Below are 13870 nucleotides of genomic sequence, written 5' to 3'. Positions count from 1 at the left end.
TTGTCACCTAAAAAGAATGGCTCAGGTTTGGGAATCTCCCTCACATCCTCAGCCATGAAGACCAATGCAAAGAATTCATTTAGTTTCTCCGCAATGGCCTTATTGTCCTTGAGTGCTCCTTTAGCATCTCGATTGTCCAGTAGCCCCACTAGTTGTTTCACAGGCTTCCTGCTTCTGATGTACTTAAAATTTTTTTTGCTATTATTTTTGAGTCTTTGGCTAGCTGTTATGACATCACAAGAATCAAGAGAGTGAAAGTTTACCAATTGATTGGGGAAGGGCCTTTTAAAAGCTTGTGCTAAATATTGGGAGACCACCAGTGAGACCTGCAGTGCAATTAAATTTGATATTTCTGAGATTTCTCTGGTAAAAAACACTTAGAAAAAACTGTATGAAAAACCCTTTCATTGTGGCTTTATGCATCGTAAAGATGCATAAAAGAGCACAGCCCCCTCTACTTTGTTACTAAGCTCAGTCTCTGTTAGGGCTAAAGGTTGATTTCTCAGGAAAAGTGCTCAGGAATGTCAATTTACCCATTGTGAAAACACTTTGCTGCTTATGCAGATAAGTGATAACTGATTACACATCTTTTAACCTGTGTCCAATGGGCCACAAATTGAAATCAAGGAGCTCAAATGCCCTGCTAAAGTAATGCCCAGTCATTGTGGGCTCAGACTGCATCAAGCGCTTACCTGCCAAACAACAATGTTCCTTTGGAACATTTCAGTCTAAGGCTGGCTGCTCCTCCTCAAGCAAGCATCAGATTAGGGAAGTTCCAATGGGAGCTGTTTACAGCAGATAGCCAATGAACCATTGAAGAACTCCATTTTTTACAAACAATGGGACAAATTCCCAGGGAAGTCTAAGGTAGTGTTCTCAACCAGAGGTACATGTACCCCTGGGGGTACACAGAGGTCTTCCAGGGAGTATATCAGTTCATCTAGATATTTGCCTAGTTTTACAAGTTACATAAAAAACACTAGTGAAGCCAGTACAAACTAAAATTTCATACAATGACTTGTTTACACTGCTCTATATACTATACACTGAAAAGTAAGTACAGTAAAAGCTTTTTTATCCAGCATGTTGGTGGGAGGTGCTGGTAAATGAAAAATGCCACTTAACTAAGAGGGAGGGAGTTTGGTGCGGGAGGGGGCACAGGACTGGGGCACAGGATGGGATGCGGGTGTGGGCTCTGGAAGGGAGTTTGGGTGTGGCAGGAGGTACAGGGCTAGGGGTTGGGGCACAGGAGAGGGTGCAGGGTGCCAGATCTGGGGGGCCCCTCTGTCCTGTCCTGCCTGCTCCTAGGTGGAGGCGCAGCTAGGCGACTCTGCGCGCTGCCTCCAACCACAGGCACCTCCCCTGAAGCTCCCACTGGCTGAGGTTCCTGACCAATGGGAGCTGGGAAGCCAGTGTTCGGGGCGGGGCCAGGGCACAGAGCTGCCTGCCGTGCCTCTGCCTAGGAGCAGCCAGGACAGGTCGCTGCTTCCGGGGAGCCACACGGAGTCAAGTAGGGAGCCTGCCAGCCCCGCACCAACCAGACTTTCTATGAAGATTAGAAATGCCGGTTTATAGAGCTTTCCAGTTGGTACAGGACCAGATAACACAGCTTTTACTGTACAATATTTATATGCCAATTTATTTATTTTTATAGTTATATGGTAAAAATGAGAAAGTGAGAAACTTTTCAGTAATAGTGTGCTGTGACACTTTGGTATTTTTATGTCTGATTTTATTAACAAGTAGTTTTTAAGTGGGGTGTAACTTGGGGGTTTGCACAACAAATCAGACGCCTGAAAAAGGTACATTAGTCTGGAAAGATTGAGAGCCACTCATCTAAGGGACTCTCAGCATCTTGTACTTTTTTCTAGGCTCCTCAATGTTGCACTAAGGCTGTGTCTATGTTTACACTTAAACCATTACATCAGCACAGCTGCAGCTATGCCGCTGGAGCACTTCTGGGTAGACACTCGCTATAGCAGTGGGAGGGGTTCTCCCATCCCTATAGTTACTCCACTTCCCTGAGAGGTGCTAGCACAGGGGTGGGCAAACTTTTTGGCCCAAGGGCCACATCGGGGTGCAAACTGTATGGAGGGCTGAGTAGGGAAGGCTGTGCCTCCCCAAACAGCCTGGCCCCCGCCCCCTCAGAACTTCTGACCCATCCAACCCCCACTGCTCCTTGTCACCTGACCGCCCCCTCCTGGGACCCCACCCTCTAGCCAACCCCCCTGCTCCCTGTCCCGAGACCCCTATCCACACCCCCGCCCCCTGACAAGCCCCCCGGGACTCCCACGCCTATCCACCCCTCCTGCTCCCTGTCCCCTGACTGCCCCCCGACCCCTATCCACACCCCTTCTCCCTGACAGGCCCCCTGGGACTCCCATGCCCTATCCAACCCCCCCTGTTCCCCGTTCCCTGACCCCCCTCAGAACCTCCACCCCATCCAACCTCCCCCTGTTCCCTGTCCCCTGACTGTACCCCGGGACCCCCTGCCCCTTATCCAACACCCGCCCTTACCATGCCGCTCAGAGCAACAAGAGCTCACAGCCCCGCCACCTGGACAAAGCCAGCTGCACTGCCTGCACGGCGGCGTAGCTGCAGGGGAGGGGGGCCAGCAAGGGAGGGAACAGGGGCTAGCTTCCTCGGCCAGGAGCTCAAAGGCTGGGAAGGACGGCCCCATGGGCTGGAAGTGGCCCGCAGGCCGTAGTTTGCCCACCTCTGCACTAGCAGTAGCTAGCTAGAATTCTTCTATCAACAGAGCACGGTCTACTTTGGGGGTAGGTCGGCTTAACTATGTCGCACAGGGGTGTGAATTTTTCACACTACAGTAACTCCTCACTTAAAGTCATCCCAGTTAACTTGTTTCATTGCTGATCAATTAGAGAACATGCTTTTTGATTTAGTTGGGGATTGGTCCTGCTTTGAGCAGGGGGTTGGACTAGATGACCTCCTGAGCTCCCTTCCAACCCTGATAGTCTATGATTCTAGGCTCATTTAAAATTGCGCAATGCTCCCTTATAACGTCGTTTGGCAGCCGCCTGCTTTGTCCACTGCTTGCAGGAAGAGCAGCCTGTTGCAGTGAGCTGGTGGGGGCTTGGAACCAGAGTGGACGGGCAGCCCCCCCATCAGCTCTCCGCTCCCCTAAGTTCCCTGTGCGGCAGCCATCCAGCAGGCTATCAATTGCCCGCAGTTCTGCAGTCCCTCCCCCCACTGCCATGTGCTGCTCCTGCCCTCTGCCTTGAAGCCAGTGATTTCCCTACACCTCCTCTGAATTCCCCCCCCCCCCCCGCATTCAAGTGATTTGTAACCCAACCCCAGCCAAAATCTATCACTTGGGCAACACAGCTCTGTTTGCTGGATACCTAGGTAGACTAGGTATGAATGTAAATGCAATCTGGTCCTGAAGCCTTTCCCCCCAGCCCCAGCTCATCACTAGCTGTCAGGGAGAGCTCATTTAGACTTTGCTTACAAATCATCATTTGAAATTATTAGGTTGGCCAACATCACCGAAATGAATGCACTGACACTGTCATAAAAAACAACAGCTGTATAAGGAAGCTAGTCTATGTTCATACTTTTCAAATCTATTATACTTTTTCAGATACACGTATTTTATACACTGTATATACTTTTAAAGTTTGTATTAATGTTTCAATTTCAATTCAAATTTCTAAACAGTCACTAAATTGGCATGCTCACTGTCCCTCTCCACTGTTTAAAGACAGAGCTGATTAGAGTCCATAGATAGTCTTTTTTTTTGTTAAGTGACAACTACAGCTGAAATCACTGATAATCAGGTCTAAGTGCTTAGTCCTGCTGTGGGGACAGTGTTTCTGTGGAAGAGACGGCCCAGCCTGCACTAGCAGCAAGGTTCCCCCACTGAGATCTCAGCTGAAATCACTGAGAGCTGGGAGGAACCTCAAGAGACCAACTCGCAGAGGTCACAGTGGCAGGTGGCAGCAGAAGGTGATGGAGCAGGGCCATTGGCAACAGAGTGATGGAGTGAAGGGTGGCACAACGAACAACAGTGGACAGAGCGAACAGTGAGCAGCTGGAGGTACGAGAGAGGTGCCTTCTTGCCCCCCACCTGGGAGCTGAACTCATGTGAAAGCACCTCTGAACTCAGAGTCTCCACTGACCAAGGACGACATCGGTGAGTGGGGTGAGGTGGAGGGAAAAGTGAGGGGCACGTTAAATAAACATTTGTTTGTTGGACTATATTTTAGTAACTTTGTTCCAGAATGCTAGATTTGTGACTGAGAATGGAAACTTATATAAATATGTTTCCTAGTAGGCCAAGATTTTTAAAATGCGTTATTTGCCAAGGTTGTTATCTCATATCGTTGCTATCTTGAGAGGTCATTATGTTGGGAAGTTTCTGTACTAAACATTTTTATTATTATAATTAATTTTTACATAAGAATGGTCATACTGGGTCAGACCAATGGTCCATGTAGCCCAGTATCCTGTCTTCTGACAGTGGTCAAGGCCAGGTGCTTCAGAGGGAATGAACTGAACAGGTATTCATCAAGTGATCCATCCCCTGTTGCCCATTCCCAGCTTCTGGAAAACAGGCTAGGGACACTCAGAGCATGGTGTTGCATCTCTCCCCATCCTGGCTAATAGCCACTGAGGGACCTATTCTCCAAGAATTTATCTAGTTTTTTTAAACCTGCTGCCTATTAATTTCATTGGGTGACTGCTCATTCTTGTGTTATGTGAAGGATTAAATAACATTTCCTTATTCACTTTCTTCACACCAGTCAAGATTTTATAGACCTCTATCATATCCCCCCTTAGTTGTCTCTTTTCTAAGCTGAAAATTCCCAGTCATTTTAATCTCTCCTCCTGTTTCATACCCCTAATCATTTTAGTTGCCCATCTCTGTACCTTTTCCAATTCCAATATAGCTTTTTTGGGATGGGGTGACCAGATCTGCACACAGTATTCAAGGTGTGCACGTACCACGGATTTATATAGAGGCAATATGATATTTTCTGTCTTATTATCTATCCCTTTCTGAATGATTCCCAACATTCTGTTCTCTTTTTTGACTGCCGCTGCACATTGAGTGGATGTTTTCAGGAAACTATCTACTATGACACCAAGATCTCTTTCTTGAGTGGTAACAGCTAAATTAGACCCCATCATTGTATATGTATAGCTGGGATTATGTTTTCCAATGTGCATTACTTTGCATTTATCAACATTGAATTTCATCTGCCATTTTGTTGCCTAGTCACCCAGTTTTGTGAGATCCCTTTGTAACTCTTCGCAGTCTGCCTGTGACTTAACTATCTTGAATAGTTTTGTACCATCTGCAAATTTTGCCACCTCACTGTTTACCCACTTTTCCAGATCATTTATGAATATGTTGAACAGTAATGGTCCCAGTACCGACCCCTCAGGGATACCACTATTTATCTCTCTCCATTCTGAAAACTGATGATTTATTCCTACCCTTTGTTTCCCATCTTTTAACCAGTTACTGATCCATGAGAAGACTTCCCTCTTATCCCATGATGGCTTACTTTTCAAAAGTAATTTAAATTAAATACATTTTTTTTTAAATTATATTTTTTTAGAAATCTAGACCTGTTATGTGTTTTGGTGTAACTTGCATTATCCTTATTTTAAATTTGCATTATCCTAACAAAAAATTTATTTCATTCATATCTCTTTTATATGTTGCAGGTCAAAGTGAAAATGAAAAGACAAAAAACAATACAACAATTTTTCCACTCAAAGGCCTCAAAAACTAACCAAGGTGGAGAACACATCAAGAACCAAGAATATATCAACATGTCATCTGAAGGGTCAAATGGTGTATCTACATCCGACCAGCCAGAAGCACAAATACAGCTACCTACTGAAGAAACAGTGTCTCCAAAACCTAAAGGCAGTTCCCAATGTCTGTTGGTTAAAGTGTTCCCATTTACTGAAGTTACAAAAGATGGCTATTGGTGCACCTCTTGCAAGAAAGCTTGCGAAGAAGGAAAGCTTCCCCATGCTATAACTGGTAAAAGTGAAGGAGTTTGGTTTGTCAAACCAATCAGAAAAGCCAATGCTGACAAACTACATGAAAAGGCTGCAAAACACCAGGCCTCTGGAGTGCATCAATGTGCAGAAAGCCTTATAAGCCCACTTTCAAAGCCCATTTTAGAAGTACTTAATGAGGCCGTTAAGAATGCTGGAGACACAACACAGTTCATGCGAACAAACATGGCTGTGGCATCCTACTTTCTATTTAAACAAGAGATACCACACACTACAAACTGGAGGCTAATGTTAAGTGCATTGTCACTTGTTCATCCTGAAGTTGAACACTGGTTCTGAACAAGACCAGCAAAGGCTCACTATCTTTCTGCAAGGAAGACAACTGACTGGCTAGAAGCATGCGGTGCAACAGTGAAAGACTCAACAGTTGAAAAAGTGAAGAACTCTCTCACCACATTCAAAAAATGTGCATACATGGCTGATGAATGCACTGATGCAAATGGGCATCAAGTATTAAGTCACTGTGTACGTTATCTTGATGTCAGTGGTAGGCCAGTAGATGCATTTCTAGATATTCAAGTTATAGAAGATGCATCGGCTGCATCTGTGACAACCCATATCTTAGAGTTAAATGCTTGTCAATTGGACCCCAAACAGATGGCTGCTTGTGCATTTGATGGAGCTGCAAACTTCTCTGGAAGACATGGTGGAGTACAAGCTTTGCTCAGAGAAAAGTGTAACCCTAATCTCTCCTATACACACTGCAGAGGCCATCTACTCCAACTAGGGCTAGTACGAGCTGCAGAATCTTCAAAAGACATTAAAAAAAGCTATAAATTTAATGTATTTTTTCAGCAAGAGTCCAAAAAGACTGAATATCTTGGAAAATATAGAAGATACACTGGGACTGAAGTTCAAATTAGTCCAACCTGGGAAAACCATCTGGCTTTCTCATGAGCGATCCTTCGCTGTTGTCTTAAAATTACTTCAGCCGTTATTACTGGATTTGGAAAGTATCTACCAAGATGGGATGGATCACTTTTGCTACTACGTTCAGAGAAGACTATTGCCATTCTCTCTCTCGTAAGTCTACTGTTGAAACCACTTGGGTCATTAAACAATGCCATCCAGGCATCTGCTACAACAGCAGTAGATCTCTGTCCAGCAATAGAAGTTACATTTGGATCAATCAGAGAGCTATCCATTGAAAAAGTACTGGAAGAAGCAAAGACTTCAGTCCAGAAGTTGACTAATGAAGGCATTTATATTGAATCCTTAAGTGAAGAAGACAAGAAGTGTTTAAGACAACTGAAAAAGTACACAGACTTGATTCTTAAAAATCTACAACAGCGACTTCTAGATTCTACTCAATCTCTATATAGCTTTTACAGATGCCTGTCCTATAAAACAGCAACAGTTGAGTGGAGTGAGGCACTACCAGCAATGGGGCTAACATGTGATCAGGACAGAACAGAGAATTTGAACACAGAGTGGAATACCATACGATGAATGAATGAAGATTTGACTTCAACTTCTTTTTTATCATCACTAGTGGCTCGACTCGATCTTTATGCTATGTTTCCTGGGCTGAAAGAAGTAGGAATTCATCTCTTGCTACTCCCAGTCACAACAGCTACAGTTGAGCGTTCTTTTGCCTCACTGAATAGAATTTTGTGTTCTGAAAGAAATCGCCTTCTGCTTGATCATGTGAATGAACTAATGAGCATATCAACTGAAGGAATGGAAGTACCGGACACATGAGAAGCCACCAAAGATGAACTCATTGCATTCAAGAAGTTCATTAGCAGAGTTGTGCAAAATTATAACAAGAAACCAAGAAGGATGTAGATGTAGTGCTTCATAAAAGACTTGAGTAGCTATCTTTAATTTGTGTGATGATTTTAAAACATGAGTTAAATCTAATAAAATGGTCATGAAACATTTTTCAGTTTTTACTATGGTGTCATACAGCCCACCTTCACCCTCACAGTCTCACCCCTCATTGGCCCTGATACCGCCCCCCCAATTTCAATTCCTGGGGAAACCACTGCTTGGAGCTGCTCCCCAAGCCTCCTGCTTGCTGGGGGGGAGAGGAAAGAGGGGGGCTAATGTCAGGGTGTCCCCCTTCATCCTGCTTCTGCACCCCGCTTACCCCATTTCCACAGAGTGGGGGTGGGGGGGGACACGACAGGGCTCAGGATGGAGGGAGCTTCTTGACAGCAGCTTCTGTCTCAATTTGCTGATCTACTTAAAAAGGCAGTGTACTTACAGTGGGGCAGCGTAGTTAAAGGGGCAATGTGCATCTCTCGCTCTCACACATGGTGTGTGTCTCTGTCTGCCATGCTGTCTCCCCTCCCTCCATTCATGCTACCTTGTAGAGTGTGAGGCTACATTAACAACAATGTGTTAACTCTTGAGGGCTCAGCCGAGTGCTAGTTCATCATTTAGCAGTAAGGCATCCCCTGGGAAATATCCCACCCTCTGACTTCACCACCTCAGCCAAGCTTCACAATCATCATTGCTGTGTACAGTATTCAATTGTTTAAAACTTATACTGTGTGTGTGTGTAGTCTTTTGTCTGGTGACAAATATTTCCCTGGAACCTAACCCCCCCCCCTCCCCATTTACATTAATTCTTATGGGGAAATTGGATTCGCTTAACATTGTTTCACTTAAAGTTGCATTTTTCAGGAACACAATGACAATGTTAAGCGAGGAGTTACTGTACTTTTTAGTGTAGACCTCACCTAAATTAGGGGGAATTCATCCCTGTGCCTATGCAGACACCGAAGCAAAGACCAAGAGTTGGGGACCCCAATCTTGGGGTTACCAGGGAATGATTCAACCCCAGAGATTGGACTTGCACCCTGGCTGCAATGACCTTTATGATCTTTGTGGCACTGGGGAACAATTGGCATGTAGGAAAACCTTGGCCATACTTCCTCCTGCCTCTGACTCACTACTTATACCTCTTGAAGGACCGCTGGCACCTGCCAAAGAGGCTCTCTGCATTCAGTGCATTCTCCAGTGCAGGCCTTACAGTTCCTTTACACCAACTTTGTGTTTCCCTCAGTCAGTGGGTCTAAATCAGAGGTGATTTAAAAGGGGAGGAGTGTAAATTACACTTCAGTTAATGAGCTTAAGGAAGCCTACATCAGTATAACACACATGCTGAAGGACCCAGAAGGTGTGCACTTCATCAGTTTAGACTCACTTACTCATTTAGCCTCAGCACTGAATTTGGCCCCAATGTGCTAATGGAGTAAACTGCAGGATCAGCGTCCTAGTTCACAATCAAAAGCATAATAAAACAGGGGAGGGGGGGAATCCTGACTACATGGGGAAAAGTAAATTAGACTTTTACTGTTATTTCAGCTTCAGTAATCTAAAGTGATATAACTAGAGCTAGCTGAAAAATGAAAAAAAATTGCAAGAAAAACTTTGAAGTTCTTTTTTTTCAGAATTCAAAATGGACTTTTTTCATTGTTTTTAATGGTTAAAACAATTTTAAAATAATTTTACAAAAATGTAAATGAAAAAATGAAACATAATGCAAAATATTGATATCAACAATTCTGAACAAAAAATTGGTTTAAAAAACAACCATTGTCTATAAAAAGAACTGTAGTTCCAAAAATTCCCTCCAGTTCTGTTATTAATTAACATGGGTAAGGTATTATCACATTTTTACCTCAGCGATTAGCCAATTTTCAGAGTCCAAAGGAGTCCTTCCATTAGGAGGCGAAACTGATGATAGTCCGCGGGGGAGGAGTGGTGGTTATGCAATCCTATTTACTTAAAAAGAATGTACAAAATCTTTTTTCCCTGAACACAGAAGGAATTAAACAACAGGAGACAGTTTCTTTGCTCATAGTCCTAAGCTCCTTTCCACTCAGCACTCTAACCAAAAGCTCTACCCAAAAGTTCTCTCATTTAGCTTTTTTTCTCAGAGCCATGCTATCAAGGTTTCTTTGGTTGTGTCTGAGCCTTCTTTATTCCTTCTCTGTGGTTTCGGCAGCTTCTTTCACGCATACACAGCTCCACCACCCAATGCCCCATTTTCTACATTGGTCTCCAGGGAAACCACATGGGCTGCATGGTTCAGTTTCTACTCAAGGCTTGCCATGTGCCTGTGTTTTGGGTGGTGGCTCCTACTCTTACAGCTACTACTGGCTACAAAAAGGAGCTTGATTGTTTCTTACATTTTTCAAGAATGATGGGCAGTGGCTATGCCCATCAGCTTCAATGGGGCTCTGCCTAACCCTCTAGCATAACAGTCTTTTATGGGCTAAATTCCTCCCTGGAGTAACTCAGTTGCCATAAATGGTCATCCGAGATGAAGATGCCTGAAGTCAGAGTGCAATCAGTGGTGCCAGCACAGCCCCTCTCTGTGACATGTGCAATCCCTTTCAATAAACTCCACAAGCACTGCTGTGCACGGACTGACTCAGGAGCAGACTCATGCCACCATGGGTCTAGAAAGCCAGGTAAAGCCTTAGGCCGGAGACTGAGCTTATCTACAGTCCCGTAAATCCGGGTCTTCCCAACAAAAAGTGTGGGGTGGTGATGCACATGCAAGGTGCTAGTGACAAAAACTACAGGGGGAGGGGGGCAGAGAACCACCCACAGAAAGGGTCTAAAAATTAGTGGAAAAATAAAAAGCGGTGCAAGACTCACAGCTCGGCAGGGGTCCCCTATTGCCAGCTACAGACAGCCCGGCCCAGCTGCACCCCCAGCCCCAGGGAACCTCGCACAAGGCATAATACATAAGGCTATGTTTATGTCACCGAGGTCATGGAAGTCATGGAATACAAATCCGTGACTTCCAGAGACCACTGTGACATTCTCTGCTTCAACCCCAGGGGCTGCAGGACTCTGGAGCTGGCAGCCAGCCGGGCCCTGGGAGGGTTTCAGCAACAGGGGGGGCCCCCTGTAAGTTTCCAGTGACAGGTAACAGACTCCTGAGGGGGCCCTCCACAGGGTTCCAGCAACTGGCAAGAGACTCACACCGGGGAAGGGGGACGCCTCGGGCAAACGGCTGGGGTGTCCTGTTTTCTCTTTGGGAAATCTGGTCACCCTGTAGCTCCCAGCTGCCGTGGATGGAGGGGGAACCCCATGGCTCTCAGCCACCAGAGTGGCAGGGGAAACCATGGAGCCACAGCAGCAAAAGTCACAGACAAGTCATGGATTCTGTGAATTTTTGTTTATTCCCCATGACCTGGCCATGACTTTTACTAAAAGTAGCCATGACAAAATCTTAGCCTTAATAATGTATAACTAAGGCCCTACCAAATTCATGGTCAATTTTTGCCAGTTTCACAGTCACAGGATTTTAAAAATAATAAATGTCATGGTTTCAGATACTTAAATCTGAAATGTCACAGTGTTGTAACACTGGAGGTCGCAATCCAAAAGGGGGTCTTGGGGTGGGGGGGTTGCAAGGCTATTGTAGGGAGGTCACGGTATTGCCACCTTTACTTCTGCACTGTTGCAGATGCTGCCTTCAGAACTGGGCAGGAGGAGAGCAGGGTGGCATGGGGTCCTCACTTTTTGGGGAGGGCAGGGCTGGCTTTATGGGTGTGCAACTGCGCAGGACACCATGGTTGGGGATGTGTGTTCCATGGTTGCCCCCACCCCATACACACACACAGCCAGCCCAAGGCCCCTTTAACTCCCGAGCGCCTGGAGCCGGGGAGGGGCAGGGCTGGGGTGCCCTGGCAAAGGGCTCCTACCATATGCCAGGCTCCAGCTGCTGGTCCTGGCCGGACTGGTGAAGCCTGGGACTTCCTCTTCCCCTGCAGGGACAACTCTCAGAGCCAAGTCAGACCCACCTCCAAGAACCTCTCCTGAATGCAGGAAGCTCTGCAGCTGCTGGCTGGGAGCCCAGCTCTGAAGGTAGTGCTCCCGCGAGCAGCACTGCAGAAATAAGGGTGTCACGGTATGGCATTGCCACCTTGATGTCTGTGCTGCTGCTGCTACTGCTGGCTGGAGTGCTGCCTCCAGAGCTGGGCTCCCAGCCAACATCCAGTGCTCTTCAGCTGCCCAGCTTTAAAGGCAGCACAGAAGTAAAGGTGTCAATACAGTGCCCCCCCCCCACGCACACACAACCCACTTTTGCTTTGGGACCCCCAGTTTGAGAAATGCTGGTCTCCCCATGAAATCTTACAGCATAGGATAAAAATACACAAAAAACCAGATTTCACAGGGAGATCAGATTGCAGTTTGGGTTGCCGAGTCTCCAGGAATTAAAGCAATTCAATTAAAGATTATGTCATGTTGTCCACCCAGAAGTAGCACCCTATACATGGTCCGCATTCTTCATGGCCATGAATTCAGTAGGGCCTTATGCCAGGGGCAGCGAGTTTTATCTCCACGTGGTGCTTTAGCACCAGCAATATTCAAAGGCCAGGGGCCCAGCTCCACCAATATTTGGGGCTGGGTGTCCCCCCGACCCCACCTGCCACCCCTCCCCATGGCTCCCCCGGCCTCTCCTTACTGCCCCCGGCCACCTGTCCCCTCGATCCCACCTGCCACCTCCCCCCCACGGCTCCCATGGCCCCCCCTTGCTGCCCCCCGGCCTCCCACGCGCAAGCAGAGCATCCCTGCCTCTGCCTCTTCCATGCAGCTCCATGCTGCCTCCCTGCAGCAACTGCTGCCGCAGGGTCCTAGTCCCCCCCAGCTCCACTGCCAGGGCACACTGACTCTGAGCCTGCCCTTCCACCTCAGACCCTTCCCTTTTCCGGCAGGACCTTCCACCAGCACAAGGTGCCCCTCAGCCCGTAGTCACTGCTCCTGCCCCATGCTGGGCAAGGAGGCAGCCCCATTCCTCACCCCCAGTGAAGCCACAGTCAGGGGCAACAGCAGGGGAGGAGGCGCACGCAGCACCCCCCGGCACCCACCACGGTGCAGGTGAGGGAGATTCCTGGACCTGAGAGGGGCCCTAGGACCACATGCAGTGACAGTGGTGGGGGTGAGTGTGCTGCTGGGGGGGGCAAGAAAGGGGGGGCTCCTCCCTGAGAGCTCGCTGCTGCCAGCAGGGAAAGGGATTGGGGGGGTCCTCCTCTCTGGCCCCTGTCCCAGAGCAGCCTGCCTGCACCCCAAACTCATCCCCAGTCCTGCCCCACCCCAGAGCCCATACCCCCAGCTAGAGCTTTCGCCCCCCCAACCCTAGCCCTGAGCTCCTCCAACACCCCAAACACCTTATCCCCAGTCCCAGCCAGAGCCCTCCTCCCCCTGCACTCCAACCCTCTGCCCCAGCCCTGCGCCCCCTCCAACACCACAAACCCCTCATCTCCAGCCCGAGCCCTCATCCCCCCACACCCCAACCCTCTGCCCCAGCCCTGAGCCTCTCTAACCCCCCAAGCCCTCCAGCCCCAGACAGAGCCCTCACCCCCTACACCCCTACTCTTGCCCTGAGACCCTCCCATACCCCAAAGCCCTCATCTGCAGCCACAGCCCTCACCCCTGCACCCCCTCCCATCCCCAAACTCCCTCCCAGAGCCTTGGGCGGGTTCTGGGCACCACCAAAATTTCTACAAACCTGCCGCCCCTGCCCCTCTGGGAGCCTTTTCATCCCCCTCAGGGCCTGAGGCTCCTTCCGGCGGCGGGGGAGTCTCACAGCCCGGGCACCTGCAGACGCACTAAGGGGCGAGCAGGCCAAGGGCGGGGTGACGCAGGAGGCGACGCCCCGGGACCCGCAGAACGAGGCCGCAGCGCGGCGGCACCGGGGGGCGGGGGGCGGGGGGCGGCGCGTGGCCCCGGGCAGGGCCGCCCCGCGCGCTGCATGGCGCACCACGTGCCGCGAGCCCAGCGACAGGCGGGGGCGGGGCGATCCAGGTTGCGGGGCCCGGCAGCGCGGCTCGGGCCTAGCGGG

This window comes from Natator depressus, chromosome 1, assembly GCF_965152275.1.
Source record: "Natator depressus isolate rNatDep1 chromosome 1, rNatDep2.hap1, whole genome shotgun sequence".
Classification (NCBI taxonomy): Eukaryota; Metazoa; Chordata; order Testudines; family Cheloniidae; genus Natator; species Natator depressus.
This window is presented reverse-complemented; position numbering follows the sequence as displayed.